At 45.1% G+C, this 14363-nt stretch overlaps 1 long non-coding RNA gene across 2 annotated transcripts in view; it reads right to left on the bottom strand.

The window, feature by feature from the left end:
• Nucleotides 1-3982: 3982 nt before the first annotated feature.
• LOC126952472 (uncharacterized) overlaps nucleotides 3983-14363 on the bottom strand; it is a 32933-nt gene continuing 22552 nt past the window's right edge. The window contains exons 3-7 of one of the 2 annotated variants that reach the window (XR_007724901.1): nucleotides 10179-10418; nucleotides 9544-9602; nucleotides 8372-8487; nucleotides 5311-5548; nucleotides 3983-4937 (exon numbers count right to left, since the gene is read on the bottom strand). This is a non-coding gene — a long non-coding RNA (uncharacterized LOC126952472). Of the gene's footprint in view, nucleotides 4938-5310; nucleotides 5591-8371; nucleotides 8488-9543; nucleotides 9603-10178; nucleotides 10419-14363 lie in introns of both variants that reach the window. The other variant, XR_007724900.1, reaches the window with a different exon arrangement.

A 14363-nucleotide genomic window follows, 5' to 3' on the forward strand; every position in this document is an offset into this window, starting at 1 on the left:
CAAGAGGTCTCAGAAAAAGATGAAGAGGGTAAGTCTTCATTTACTCACCCTTCAGGGAGAGCCTCCAAAATGATGCAGGATTTTTGTTCTCAGTCACTTTGCAAGCCTGGCACCCCCAGGCAGCAACTCCGCACAGAGGCCTCGCTCAGCCACGCGGGTGTGCCCCGGCTCACCTGTGTTATAGCTTGTACCCACACTGGCAGTTCCCGGGCTCTTGCATTGTGCCTGGGAAGAATGAGAAGACGCTGAACACTGAAGGATGATGAGGGCAGAGAAGAATTGTACTGAGCATTGAAAATGGTCATCAGCCGAAAGGGAACGTGGGGTTGGTCCCCCTATGGAAGACAGGAAAGTCCCCATATGTGGCTGGGTCTGGAGCCTTTTGTGGACTCAGAATGGGGAGTGTGTGCTGACTGGTTTGTGAGTATGCAGAAAGGTTTAAAGTGAAGACACCACTCAAAGGTGGGCACGACAGTGTAGAGAAACCAATTAGGAGAGGGTGGGTATGTATAAAACAGGTGAAGGGTGGGGACCAATTGGGGGAAAGCTGAACTGCAAGACAAGTTCTCAATCTGGTCCAAGGATTTAACTCGTAACTTGGTTTTAAGGCTTTAAAATGTCTTTGGTTTGAATGTGGGATTTTACCAGGGTCTCGCCCCATCTGCCTGGACATTTGGCTGCCTCCTGCTGCTCTCAAAACATAGATTTGCTGGGCTCTAAGATCTCAGGGAAATGCAGTCAAGCCCCTGCCACCTCCCTGCCCTTCTCGCTACAGGCCCCTCCATCATAAGGAAACATTCGTACTAACCCTCCTGAAAACCTCTTTGGAACAGCAGTTGTAGATGTGTGGTGAAGGGTCAGGCTTTTCAAGGATATGTCCAAAAGCTGGCATCACACCCCTCGGTGATGGAGACACCTGCCTCAGTCTCTCGCTTCTGCTGTCAGCCTTCACCAGCCTGTGTCTCAGCCACTGCACCACCCTTTCTACCAGCCCATGGGCTTCTTGGTAGCAGGGCCTGGATGTTGTCATGATTTGCTCCTGTTTCCTAACACACAGTGGCTACTTCATAAACAGCTGGGTAGGCATTTGAAGGGACAAACGAAACTAATGATGCACTGTCCTGCAGTTCAGGTGAAACCAGCCTCATCTAAACACATCTCTGGTGCGGAGACCCAGCTTTCTCTGCACAAGGGCCGCACAAGGGATCTGCCCGCTGCATTTAATTCCAGCAGAAGGTCCACCTTTCGTAAGCTCAGCTGACGAAAGAAAATTTTTAAAACATGACATTTTACTGTAGTCACATGTGCTACGGAGTAAACAATTTATTCAACAAACATGACGTGCAAAGATTTGATTCTCCCATGTTCTCTGACAGGGCTGCCCTGAGGGCTTCGCTATTTCCTCACAAAAGTCCAGTTTTGTGAGAGACTGAGAGGCATGGGTGACAGGGAGTGAATGTAACCACGCCCTGCAGGTGCCAAAGTCACAGGGACCGAAAATGACCTCACTCGGCAGACAACCAAAGTGACGGGGAGTGAAGACTCCACAGGAGACTGGAGGAGCCGAGCCACAGCTCTTGCCACCCAGCGAGGCTAATGAACGTGCACTTCATACATCGAACCTCTCCCCAGTTTTCTTCTTCTGGGCCCGCTGGCTCATCCTCCTCTGCCCACACCCCCTCAGCTTCCGCTTTCAGCTGCCCAGCAGGCCAGCTGCTATGCTATGCTCCGCAGAACCCAGAATTAGCCGCACGTGCAGCCCTGCTTTCCTCCGGCCACATTTACATGGCTGTATCCTCCTTCTGGTTCAGACTGAGCTGGACCCCTCGGCCAAGAGAGAACTCCGAATTAGCCACGTGAGCAGCCCTGCTTTCCTCCAGCGAGCCCGCGGTTTGGGTGCCATCCTGGTGCAGGTGTGCACTGAGCACCTACAGAGAACCAGGCTCACTCCTGTGCTGGAAGAAAGACGTCATCCCTGCCCTCAGGAAGCTCTCATGAAATAACACTGCTCGGCCGGGCGCGGTGGCTCAAGCCTGTAATCCCGGCACTTTGGGAGGCCGAGACGGGCGGATCACAAGGTCAGGAGATCGAGACCATCCTGGCTAACACGGTGAAACCCCGTCTCTACTAAAAAATACAAAAAGCTAGCCGGCGAGGTGGCGGGCGCCTGTAGTCCTAGCTACTCGGGAGGCTGAGGCAGGAGAATGGCGTGAACCCGGGAGGCGGAGCTTGCAGTGAGCTGAGATCCGGCCACTGCACTCCAGCCTGGGCAGCAGAGCAAGACTCTGTCTCAAAAAAAAGAAGAAATAACACTGCTCCACCACAGGACAGCCCCTTCTTATGCATGCAATTATATGAGTTCTGAGAGTGCAAAATCAGCACTCACAGGAGGACGCTAAGGCGTGGAAGATGTCGGGCACTTGCCCGAGCGTAACAGGTGGGTACTGATCCGAGGGACTCATGTCCAGCACCACAGGAAACCCACGCAATAGGCCAGAGACAGCCAATGCTCTGTCCACTGTTCTCCTCCCCATCGGGCTCTGCCTTCTGATGGGAGAGACATGTCCATCCTAAAACCCTTTCCTAATTTCCCTACGACCCGGTGAAGTTCCTGAAAGTCTACATCAGACACTCGGTCAGGCTGCCGGGTGTTGTGGGTGTGTTACGTGCCGCCTTTCTATGTGACAAATGAATTTTGTTTAGATTATCGTATCCTACAGTGATAAACCCTACCTTGGCTCTGTGATTACATCCCTCACCTAGTCCTGAAGATCGACACCAAACTGCCCCAGACATTCTGAGATGCCTCCATATTCTCATTTTTCCCTGTGCTTTTTTCCAACGCCATTCCAAAAGACTGCCAAAATCTTGACAGCAAGGGTGTTTTTCTCTTTGATGATGATTTTCTAAGTCACGTTATCTTTTTCTTTCCGTGGGGGTGGTGGGAGGAGGAATGGGGAAAGCCCTCATCTTTCCTTTTGATAAGGACGACTCATATTTAATGGAAAATCGTGACAGATTCCAGTTCGACTTTTGCCTGATTCCTAGACATAGAAAATATCATCATGATAATTTATATAAGCAAAGATGTAGTGCCAGCATTTAAATAACGCCATTGCAGTTCAGGTGGGTTCCCTTCCTTTGGTATCTGATGAGCACATAAAGGGGCGGCTGGATGACAACAGCATCAGCTGCTCACTGACTGCATGGCCGCTGGACCACATCTGCTGAGCCATGCCTGAGGCCGGTGATCAGCAGAACCCACAACCTGCGATGCAGAAAACAGAGCCTGCACTCAGGCAGACCGGCCACGGGCTGGGTGGGCGTGTATTCTCCCTCAGCCTGTGACCCCGAGCACATCACGCGTACCCTGGAACCTGAGTCTCCTTCCTGTACGAGGTTGTTACCGGGAATTCCATGAAACAGCCCCTTGAAACAATCCTGTAAAGGACACACCGTTGTGAACCATGGCTGTGTTAGAGCCTGGTTGAAGTTACTTTTCAGTGTATTTTATTTTACCTCGGCTGGATGTCTTGTGAATTTCCTCTCCATGTTAAACACTACAGATTAACAACAACTTCCAGATGAGTATGAGAGGAGAAAGAATCCCATTTTATGTGGAGACACCGTCCCCTGCTTGGGGAGGGTTGTGCGTATGGGAGGAGAAAGAATCCCATTTTATGTGGAGACACCATCCCCCACTTGGGGAGGGCTCTGTGTGTCTGTTTCGGCAGTTAAATGGTGAATAACAGGCAGTACATGAAAAGAGATGAGAGAATCACTCGATTTGGAGTGAAAGGCACTGATTAAAGCATGCCATCCAGACAGGAGGAATCATTCTGCAAGATGGAATGCGGGGAGACTCGCAGCCCAGGGACCCTGCGGGAAGAGGCCCACGACGGCCACGCGGACAGTGCACGTGGGGTCAGATAGCACGCCTGCTTCTGCATCTAGGGTCAGAGGCAAACCTTGCCTTGGCCTGGAGTCTAAGCAAAGCACAAGGAAACTGGATGAGAAACAGACTTATCATGAGGTCAAGGAGAAAATGACCACAGCCTGCAGGCAAGCAAAGTTGGGCTCCTGAAGAAAACACTCCAGTAAGAAGTCAGGGTCATTTGTTTCCTGATCCACAGGGTGCCAGACTCAGGACCCCACGAGGCTGGACCAGCCACTGGCTGCAGCTCTGACTCGAGGCAGGGACGCCATCCATGCCGCTTTGCTTCCAAATCCTGAACTCAGAACCTCAGCTTCTCTCTGGTTATAACAGTCCACGTTCCCACTCACATCCCGTGCCAGGTCTCGTCTTCACGCTCTCTTGGAATCTCTCTTTCCTCTCCCAGAGCCTCACTGCTTCCTGGCCTCACGTCTTCATTCCTGTCTTTTGAGCCCTTGACCCTCACCTTACTCTGATTCCTGCAACAACTTCTCTCTGGCTTCGCCTGCTTTGAAACTTTCAATCTAGAAATAACCCATTTCCTCGACTTTATTTGCTCGACTAAGACACTGCCCAGACCGGTCAGTCACTGCAAAGTATCAGCCTTGAGGCAGTCAGGGAAGGCTTTCCACAAGTCAAAAGAGATTCACTGTGAATGACCTTTGTTCTCAGATTAGAGCTCTCTTAAATGTTAGTGTCGAAATAAATGCTGTTAGGTGATGTCATGTTAATAGTCTATGGGAGATTTCTAAAGTTTCTTTCTTTTTGCAGTGGTTGTTTTTCTCAGCCTTGCTTTGAAAAATAAATGGCAACATTTTTCATTTCTCCACATTTTCTGTTTTATTTGCTCAAAAATATCCAGTAGTGTGAGATCCCTTGGACTAAACAACATCCATTTTGGTTCGACTCAACAAACAGTTGAACAGCTGCTATGAGTAAATCTTTCTGCTGGGCCCTGGAGAGGTCAAAACAAATGAGACATAATTGCTGGCCTTGAGAGGTCCTAGAAGAAAAGACATAAAAGGATCATTGCAATTCAGCGAGAGAAGTGCTAGAATCGTATTAGCAGAAGCATAACAAGGGTGTGGGCGCACACACAAGGAAGTAGCCACATCTGTACAGAGAAGATAGGGGCAGTTTGCTAGACAAGAGGAGCTCCAAAAATATATATAATAAATGAACATGAATGTGTCAGAAAACAGGCCCATGAACATATAAGAAATTTTTATATGATCTTTAAAGCAGAAGGGAAAGAACTGTCTACCTACTGAATTGGGCTAGGAAAATTAACTTTTTACAAAAAAAAAAGATAAATTTTCATCTTTAGCTCACTACTACATACCAAAATGCAGATAAATACTAGTTTTTTCAATTACCTAGTGCTGCACAACAAACTAGCACTCCAAAACTCAATTGTTTAAAACCACCACTTTAATCAGGAATCTGAGACGAGCTTAGCTGGATGTCTAGTCCCTTCCCCATGGATATGTTGACTCAAGGATATGGAGTTCACTTTAAAGACGTCTGAGATCCACTGGCCTAGAACTTCTCTCTGTGGTTAAGCTCAGCAATGACATAAACAGCAGCTGACCTTTGTCTAAGGTAATAAAGATGCTGAAAAGAACAAGAAGAAATTATTGCTCCTGGGGAGTTCACCTAAAAAAGAGAAAAGACACAAAAGTCATTTCAAAACATGGTGGAAAGTTGGTGACGTCTTGGTCAGCAGCTCAGCCAGGTCCTTGGCCAGAGCCCTTAGTCCCTCTCTGTGGCCTCTGCAATGCTGCTTGGGCTTCCTCAGATCATGGCCATTTTCTCATATGGTTGGTGGGAAACAGAAAAGCTGCCTGTCCCTATGACACTTCTGTCATATTCTGTGGGACACCAGACCCAGGGAAAGGAGCTTTGATCCCACCTCCCAAGGCCAGCAGTAGCAGGTTTTCACCCTTGTCCAGTCTCCACTGCACTCAAACTCTGTGAGTGCAGGTGATTGGATTCGGTCCACCTTTGTCATGTCTACACTTCCAGTGCCGGAAATTGTGCCTGGCACAGCTGTGATGGACACAATAATGGCCCTCTTGGATGTCCACATCCTAATTCCTAAAACTTGTGAACACATCATGTTACATGGAAAATGGACATTACGGATGCTAATCAGCTAACTTCGATATGGCAGAGCATCCTGGACCTTCCAGGTGGACCCAAAGTCATCACGTGAGTTCTTGGCAGTAGAAGAAGAAGGGACAGAAGATTGAGTGAGAGGGATGTGTCATGAGGCTTGCCCTCGACCCCATGCCCACTGAGCACCTGGAGGAAGGTGCTGGGGGCCGAGGGTCAGCAGCCTCTGGAAGCTGGGAGTGAATCTTCGCTTAGAGCCAGCAAGGGACATCACAGCCCCAGTTCTACATCTGCAAGGAGCTGCCTTTCACAAAAATGTGAATGAGGAAAAGACTTCTGCCTGGGGCCTCCAGGAAGCAGCACAGTTGGCTGCTGGCCTGACCTTAGTCCAGGCAGACCTATACAGGACACTGGCAAGGTAATCTGAGTGTTATCTGAGCCCCGACGTATGAGGCAATCTGTTACAGCAGCAAGAGGAAACTAATACAGCACTTAAGAGTTGCTAAATAATTTTTAAAATCTAGTGTAAAAATTAAAACCCTAAAAGTACTAGAAGTGTGGGCTAATATGTTTATAAAGTTGAGATAGAAAGACCTTTCCTAAGAAAGCCACAGAAAGAGAAGGCACACAGGAACGTGGTTGGGGGAGGGAGCATCCTCTTCCCACGGGCACACACTGTCTTCTCCACACCTCACCACCCTGCCTCCTCCACATCCCGCAAAAGCCAAACAAAGCCTCTGGAATCTGAATCCATTCAAGGCATTGATGGGGGCAGCAGAGGGGTCTTTCACAGCCCTGGAAGCTCAAAGCAGCGGTGGGAAGGAAAACCAGATGCGCTGAGGGCTCCAGGGACCGCTCAGCACAGCTCTGAGTGTGGCCAGAAAGAAGCCGGGCGGGGCAGTGTTACACCTGTTCTCAGGTGAGACTGGGTGACATCTCGGGGTGTGGAGGGCAATTTTTCCCGGGGTGCGGAGAGTGAGCTCATCTGCAAGGTGGCTGGGAGCCTGGTGCTGGTGGAGGCGGGCAGGGAAGGGACCTGCAGTTCTGCCCTCAGCTGGTGTCCCTGCTCTCCTCCCTGCCCTCTGTTGCCAAACCTTACACCCGCTGGCTCCTGGAAGTTGGCGGCTGAGCCGGCCAGGGTTCTGTTAGAGAGGCAGAGCTGGCAACACCAAATGAACATCTGTTATCAAGGCAGCATGCACCTTGACAACAGATGCATGAGGGCCTGAGGGCTGCCCCTCTCACTCCATGATGAGCCTCAAGGGAAGTGGGTGAGAGCAGGAAGCAGAGAGGGAGACTGAAGCCCACGGTAGTCTGGCCCCATCCAGCTTCCATGACCTATGAGCTGGAGCCTACAGCAGGAGCTTACATCTTCTGCCTGGAGCTTGAAGGCCTGGCCCAGGCTCAGAAAAAGCAAAGAAACAGGAGGTGGGGGCTCAGCTCTCAGATGCTGCCCCCAAGGCGAGTGTCAGAGGACAACAGAGAGAGGAAGGGGAGGAGGGGAGAGGAGGGAGCCAGGAAAGAGGGAAAGGAGGGGGAGGGAAGGAGAGGAAGGGGAGGAAGAGAAGAGGAGATGGGCTTGACCCTTCTGCCTCCCATATCCCAGGCAAAGTCTCCCTCCAGTAACCAACTTCCCCCAAGATTCTTTAAAGCAGGGCTGTCCAATCTTTGGGCTTCCCTGGGCCACACTGGAAAAAGAATTATCTTGGGCCACACATACAATCTACTAACACTAATGATTGCTGATGAGCTAAAAGAAAAAATCACCAAAAAACTCCTAATGTTTTAAGAAAGTTTACGCGTTTGTGTTTGGCCGCATTCAAAGCCATCCTGGGCTGTGTGCAAGTTGGATAAGCTTGCTTTAAAGGGAGGGAACTCTGCCTGTCTCCGCTGAGTGGAGCTACACTGCGCACGGTCTTAAACACCCTTGGACCCCTCGTGTCTGCAGAGTGACTCTAAGCCCCTTGCCTTCAGGGAGCTCCCCTTGCTCCCTGCTGTGCTCCGAGCCTCTGGGGGCTGTGCAGCCGCAGGAGCAGATGCATGAGCAGTGAGCACAGGCATGCAGCGCTGGGGCCAAGACAGGTGGGCAGAGTCACCATCCATAGCTCCGGGACCCTCCTTCAACGGGCTATTTTTGTCCCAGCGTAATTGTCTATTTCCTGATTACAAGAATAGTACAAGAGTGCTTTGTCTTCTGAAGTTTTTCCACCAACAACAGATTGTGAACGTCTTCTAATGTCTACAGTTGGTCCCCAGCCCTTCCCCTGTTCCTGGCCATCTCCCCATCCTTGGCATTAGGAAGGCAGCATGGAATACACTTACCCTCTGATGATGCCTCCTTTCCCTTGGTTACAAATTGAGTTTCTTAGTGAAGCATGTTTTAAGATCAGCCCTGAGTCTCAGCAGATTCATCTATGCCCTGAAGACAAGAATCTGACCTAGAGAGGAACATGAGGGTTGAGGCTCGTGTTTCACCTCTGCAGATGAAACAAGTTCTCTAATTGACACCCCTTTGGGATTCACACCCCATTGGGATTCACACCCCACTAGGATTCACACTCTATTGGGATTCACACCCCATTGGGATTCACACCCTATTGGGAATCACACCCCATGGGATTCACACTCCACTGGGATTCACACCCTATTGGGATTCACACCCCATTGGGATTCACACTCTATTGGGATTCACACCCCATTGGGATTCACACCCTATTGGGAATCACACCCCATGAGATTCACACTCCACTGGGATTCACACTCTATTGGGATTCACACCCCATGGGATTCATACCCCACTGGGATTCACACCCCATGGGATTCACACCCCATTGGGAGGGTGTACTTGTCCCCCACATTTCTAACTCAGGCAGCAGGATACAGGAAGAAGGCGTTTCATTTATGTGGGTTTGGGCTATAGTCCCGAAAGACACACTCCCAAACACCATAATCCTGAAAGTTAATCCCAAAACACCAAAATTCCAAAAATATAATTCTGGAAAAATAATTTTTTTAATGGTTTAAAAGACATTTATTTACACTTTTAAAAGGGGATTTGAGACATGGTATGAAAACATGATGGAACATTTCACAAGCCACTTTACATAATAAAATAGGCAAAAATAACATATTTTTGCAAGCATAAACATTCAGGTACACACAGGTATAAGCTATGAACCAACGACAGTCACACAGGTATAAGCTATGAACCAATGAACTATACTCATAAAGAAATAGGTCAAAAAGGAACTGTGTAAATGCATAACGCTGAGGCTGGTGATTGTGGGCACCCAGCTGTACACCTGTGGGCATCTGAAACACCATGAGGGACAACCCGAGTGTGCTGAGGAGATCAGAACTGCAACGGGTCACCACCAGCTCACATGCAGCTGCCCAAAGAGCTGAGATCTCCAGAAAGTTTCTCTCTCACAAATGCAGATGTACAAAAAGGGCGTCTCCTCATTTACAGAGGAAGTTTCAATGTTTTTACGTACCTGCACAATGCTTACACACCAAGTCAGCATTATGATAATATACTTTCATGAAATGAAATCTGCAAAAAAAAAAAAAAAATGCATAAAACAAATTAGAACTCTCTCGAAGTCTTTACACAATGTATACATCCAGGACTGGAAATGATGTGAAGATGAAATATATAGTGAATTCTAATAAATTATGCTGACAACTTAAGATAGTGGGGGAAATAGATAAAAAACAGATAAACTAAAAGTAAATTGACATATGAAGAAGCATATGATAGGAATGGGCAATGGGCAATTGCATGGAGATAGCGCATTAGATCTAGCTGACTTTCACGGTCATGAACTGTATTTTGAATCTTGCATTGCGATGAGTGGTGGCTTTTTGCTTTTAGGGCATGGCTCCCCTTGGAGAATACGTTCACATTCACTTTCTATGTGGTGCTGCTCTTTTTGAAATCCTGTGATTTGATGTGTGCTGACATAAACATTTCCTATTAAATTTTCCCACCTTCTGTCCCATGCTTTTATGTTGCTTTGGATACCTGGACATCCATGATGCCTGCACTCATCAACAGGCCACAGATTTGGCAGAAACAATACTGGTGATAGAACAGCAGCACTGCTGTGTAAGCATCTTCTTATCCTACCCTGAACATGATTCTTTTTGAGCCGGTTGGTAACTTCACTGGCTTCTGCAGGCAAATGTGGCTTTAATTCATGAAGAGCTCCTGGAGTGTCACTGGCTGGAAGGAACGCCAACGCAGGTAAATGACAACTGGCTGGAAGGAACGCCAACGCAGGCAAATGACGACTGGCTGGAAGGAACGCCAACGCAGGCAAATGACGACTGGATGGAAGGAACACCAATGCAGGCAAATGACGACTGACTGGAAGGAACACCAATGCAGGCAAATGACGACTGGCTGGAAGGAATGTCAATGCAAGCAAATGACACATTTTTAAAGTGAAGTTTCATCATTGCCATATCAAGTGGCCAATCTACTCAGCTGAATTTTTCACCAAACACAAATTAATTCAATAACAAGGTAATAGCTCTACCTAGCATGATGCAACTAACGGGATGCAACTGTCCTGACTACAACCAAAGCACACTAACCCCTTCCCCGGAATTCAGCTTTCAGGATTTCAGCATTTGGGATTTTGATCTTTCAGGATTTATTTTTGGGACTCTAGACTTTAGGAATTTTTGATCTTTCAGGATTTCAACATTTGGAATTATGGTGTTTATTTGTCTTTCAGGATTACAATCAGTACCACATTTGGGCTATGCATTGTTTTTACTGGTAAAGTTAAATGTGTTTTCATATGTTGTTTCATATGCATCTATTCTATAGTAAATTACCTCATCCTGTGCCACGTTTAAGTTTTTAACGTGATGTCCATTGTTTTCTTCCTTGTTAGTTTCTCTTATAAATACTTTTTACCAGGCTGCTCTTGATTTTTCACTGTTTTTCACATGAAAACTTTAGAATTGTACCTATTCAAGCCTAAATCTTTCCCTTTATCACATAATTGGTTGAGTCAGACATAGAAAAAGTCTTTCCCACTTAAGATTATACAAAGATTAATCCATATTTTCTTCTACCACTTTTATATTTTATTTTCTAACATTTACATTTTTAGTCCCCATGGAATTTAGTTTGGATATAAGGTATGTATCAGATTCTAATTTCATTTTATTAATTATTATTATTAACTACTTAGTCATTTTATGCAATACTGTTTATAAAATAAGCCCTCCTTTTCACATTGATGTGAGATATCATCTTAATTTCACACTAAATTTCTGTTTATTCTTGAAAGTATTTCTAGACTTTTTTTTTCCATTTCTGTAGCTTTTTAAAACTTTTTAATTTTTATTTTACTTGACTTTTAGAGATGGGATCTCTCTCTGTCACCCAGGCTGCAGTATAGTGGAGCCATCATAGCTCACTGCAGCCTCAAACTACTGTGCTCAAGTGATCCTCCCACCTCATCCTCCTGAGTAGCTGGGACTATAGACATGAGTCATCTCACCCAGCCCTCTGTGGCATTCTTTAATGCATTAATTAGACACTTTAAAACTTATTTGATAGTATGAATATTACAGTATTTTATTTTTCCAGAGGAACTGCAGATTATTTTTGTCATTATCTCCTAAAAATTTATTTGAATCATAAAAATGCTTACATGTCAATTTAAAGAAAATGAAAATCCTTATGATATGTCTTCTACATTTATTTTAACATTTTTCACTCAATTTTTATATGTTCCTGATAAAATATTTTTAACTTTCTTGTTATGGTTACTCCTAATACTTTTAAATTGTTATCATGAATAGTTTTATTAGAGTTTATGCTTATTACAAGTATGTAAAGATTTTTATTTAGCTCACTTATTTGCGCTAATAATTTTTCATTTAGATCTCTTCAGCTTTCCACGTAGCTTGCTGTACCATTTTCAAATGCCAAAAGCCTGTTTTCTTAGTTCTTGTGTTATATGCGACTTGCTTCTCTTCTCTTACTTATCAAATTCTCTAAAACATGTCAGGCTGCTCTGGCCTTTGCTCTAAGTTTAGTGCCAGTGCCTCTAGAGTCTCAATGGTGACTATGATATTGTCTGATAGATTCAGATAAATATTGCCTATTAAGATGGAAAAGTACTCTATAATATTCATGAAGTAAGATTGTGAATCTTTCTAAACGCTTTCTTGGAAACTGTCAAGATGATCATAAGTTGTGAATTGTATTAATATACTTCCTAATACTGGACACCTTTTGTTCCTGGAATAAAAGCAGCTTTGTCATAATATATGCATATTTTTTAATGAGCTGATTTACTAATATTCCATTGCAAATATGTTGTCTTTGTAGTCTTAAATGCAGTTGCTATTGCCAGGGTAATCAGTTGTTGTATTTTAAAATTATTATTATTTTTAACTGACATAAAAATTATACATATTTATGTGGTAGAGAGTGATATTTTGATAGATGTATACAATGTGTAAAGACCAAATCAAGGTAATTCATCACCTCAAGCATTTATTGTTTTTGATACCCCTAAGGCTATAGGTGTTTTCAAACAGAATGTTTACTAACTTCTAAAAGCATTACAGGCTCTACCACAAAGCCACCTAAAAGACTAAGATTGTTTTGTGGAGAACTTTATGATGATAATTGTGGGGTTGTTTTCTTGCTGTTATTGTTTTGGTTTTGCCAGCTCTTTCAAATTCTTCAAGGTTCTTGGTTAACTCATGTTAACTCACATATTGATCTAGTTTTATCATTGTTTAAAACAGGAGGGTAAAACTGCTAGTTACCCCATCATGGCTATGAACAAAAGTCTCTTACACATATTTTTAGGCGACCAAATGGATGGGTTGCCACTGGGTGAATGTCGGGAGTGCACCTTTTAGAAGATATGCATGTGTTCATCCTCCGTAGGTTCTCTCAAATAATTTTCTAAAATTATTACTGGTTCAAATACCTTCATTTTCAGTTATATCACTGACAATGTCAAATTATCTCTACAAGCAACTCTTATTCAAGGAGAGTATTTTATCAATTTGTTTTCTGAGTCAACATGACTCATGAGAACTTCCTCTCATCTTTGCACCTGAACATCTTGGCTAGTAGGCAGTTCTACAGAGTATTTTTCTCTTATTATCTGATCGTGTTTCACCTTATCTCCTGGAATTTATTGTTGCAGAGATGCCTGCTAGGTAATCTGTTATTATCTGTTTTTAATTACTTTGTTTTTTATCAGAATGTTGAATACAACTTCTGCTGGAATGTGTTTTTCTGTAACTATTTTTCTATTAATTTGGCCCATGAAGTTCTTTCGCTGTCCAGAAATGTGCACACGTGTACACACACACACACACACACACACAGAACATATCTCCTCCATGACACCTCCCGCCGTGCCTGGCTCTGTGCGTCTTGGCCTCACACATTTTCCTCTTGAGTTTCCTAATGCTCAGGCACAACCTTCACTGCCGTATCCTTCTCTTAGTCTGTCGCAGTCACTGACGGGCTGGGCTTGCAGCATTGTTAATCATGCTCACACTGCATCCAATAGATAATATCTTTCAGATGGCCAATGTCAGTTTTATTCTAGAGCTTCCTTTCTTTAATAACTTCCACTTTTATTTTAAATTCAGGGAGTGCATGGGCAGGTTTGTTCACAGGTATACTGAAAGACGCTGAGGTTCAAGGTGTGAATGTTCTCATCATCCGAGTAATGAGCACAGAACCCAGCAGAGGTTCCTTCAACCCTGGCCTCCCTCCCTCCTGCCAGCGGTCCCCAGTGTCTGCTGTTCCCATCCTCATGTCCACATGTACTCCGTGTTCAGCTCCCACTTGAGGGTGAGGACATGTGGTATTCAGTTTTCTGTTCCTGCCTGAACTCGCTTGGGGTCATGGCCTCCAGCTGCGTCCACGTTGTTGCAAAGCCATGATCTCCTTCTTCGTTATGGCTGCAGAGTTAGTTAGTGTTCCATGGTGTCTCTGTACTAATGTTTCTTTATCCAGTTCATTGCTCACAGACACCTCAGTTGATTCCATGTATTTGCTCTTGTGAATAGTGCAGCAGTGAACATATGGGTGCATATGTCTTCTTGGTAAAACAATTTATCTTCCTTTGGGTATAATACCAAATGATGAGATTGTTGAGTGGAACGGTAGCCCTATCCAAAACTTCCTTTTATCATTTCACAACATTTCCATCTCAGTAGGTTTCTCTATTTTTAGCTGACATCTCTTCTTATATTTTATTAACAATTTTTTTTTTTCCTGAGGCAGAGTCTTGATCTGTCTTCCAGGCTGGGGTGC

The sequence above is a fragment of the Macaca thibetana genome, chromosome 4, assembly GCF_024542745.1.
Source record: "Macaca thibetana thibetana isolate TM-01 chromosome 4, ASM2454274v1, whole genome shotgun sequence".
In the NCBI taxonomy this organism is placed as follows: Eukaryota; Metazoa; Chordata; class Mammalia; order Primates; family Cercopithecidae; genus Macaca; species Macaca thibetana.